General features: G+C 41.8%; 1 long non-coding RNA gene across 1 annotated transcript in view; it reads right to left on the reverse strand.

Moving 5' to 3' along the window:
- The window catches only part of LOC109859246, a 5,156-nt gene that overhangs the window by 1,830 nt on the left and 1,572 nt on the right, over positions 1-1,754 (reverse strand). The window lies entirely within an intron of this gene.

Below are 1,754 nucleotides of genomic sequence, written 5' to 3' on the forward strand. Positions count from 1 at the left end.
TATACTAAAATAGGCGCCAAGAAGAGTTTCTTATTTTAAGAGGAAAATCCTCTAAATAGTAATATTGCTAAGAATATATACTGATTAGAATATAAAAAGCCTCTATAGAAAAACATATATATATCTCACTGTCGAAAAAGACTATATTCTTAAATAAATAATATATTCTTAATTTCGGAAGAATATCATCTAAAATCTTTAAGAAGATTTTTTAAGTATCAAATCTTCTACTTACGAGAATATAATTTTTTCGGTGTACAAACATAAAATTTATTTTTTCAATGCCTCAAGTATATATGTTAAATAAATTTAAAACAAATTAATTTTCCATTTTAAGAAAATAATACATTATTTCTTAGAGATATCTAAAAACTTGTGTTTTCTTCTGATTGTTGTGTGTGCTATTTATTTTACTGTCGCTAAATTTCGCTTAGGGTTTGTGTTCGCGCAAGAAGCTACCGTGCTGACGAAACGAAGTATTTCTCGAAATTAAATCTGCTCGACACGACGAAGAGAGAGCAGAAGAGAGAGACCGCTTTGATGCGAAGGAGAGACGCATTTCGCCGGAGATGAGGTGCGAATCCACTTTGCGCCTCGTCAGGACTCGACCGTTCGGAAAATCATCCCTGTTTGTTGTCACCCCCTGAGCACATCAAGGCATTCGCGTACGAGGTGCAAAGAGCACCCCGGCAGGTGCTCTATAAGCGGGAGGAAGAGCTGTACCAGAGAGGAAACGAAAGGAGGGGGTGATAGAGCATAGCAGGGGGTTGCGGTGGAGGGAAGCAGTAGCAGCAGCAGCAGCGGCGGCGGCGGCAGCATCGTGTTTCACTGTACTGCGTTTAATTGCATTCCAAAATGGCTCTGTGCAAAATCCTCCCCCCCCTCCTCCCCCTGCCTACCGCGCTCTCTCGCAATCCTCCTCTTCTAGCCAGGTACAGACGGCGAGGCATCTTCAGTGCCGTAAATCCAGATAAATTAAACTGGCACCAACGGTTCTCTCTGTCTCTCTCTCTCTCACCTCTTCTGTTTCTCTCTCTATCTCGCTCTCTCTCTCTCTCTTTCACTTCCTCTTCGTCTCCCATAGACATCAACGCGTCCTCGTTTCTCCTCCGTCTCGCTATATCGAGTCGTTTGTTCCGGGTCGTGCAGGGTTATTCTCTCGCAGTCGCAAGCGAATCTACGGTTTCACATAAAGCGATAAAGAGCCGGCGAGCTGTTTGTAATGACGGATTCGCAAGTGCCGTGAAATCGCGTGCAAAGGACACGAGGCCGCCGAGGGACGGGGAAACGCGCCGAACCTTCCGGTGAAACAGCGACGTGAAACACTATCCCGTGATGACACTCGCGAACGAGTGGCTCGTCGTATTTTCAGTATTTTTTCGCCAATATTCGCGTCGGCGGTAAAAAATATTCGGTTTCTCTTCGAGCGCAATTAAAAAATATGCTGCGCGATTAAATTTGGTGAAAACGCGCATTTTTCAAGCAAGCTTTTTGTAATTAAAAATCATTGGTAAAACACTACTGCAAATTTAACAGAGAGACGAATTAAAAACGGCGACGAGAATTGCTAAAGACATTTTTTTGTCCGCGATTGAAGTTGAAACTCGGATTTTGCCGGAAATGCGCAATATTAATAATTTCACCGAAAAAATTTTATTCTTGTTTTGAGGATATCCCACTTACTTTAAGTATATTTCATACTAAAATAGGCGCCAAGAAGAGTTTCTTATTTTAAGAGAAAAATCCTCTAAATA

The sequence above is a fragment of the Pseudomyrmex gracilis genome, unplaced genomic scaffold (assembly GCF_002006095.1).
Source record: "Pseudomyrmex gracilis isolate BER0280 unplaced genomic scaffold, ASM200609v1 scaffold_250, whole genome shotgun sequence".
Taxonomy (NCBI): domain Eukaryota; kingdom Metazoa; phylum Arthropoda; class Insecta; order Hymenoptera; family Formicidae; genus Pseudomyrmex; species Pseudomyrmex gracilis.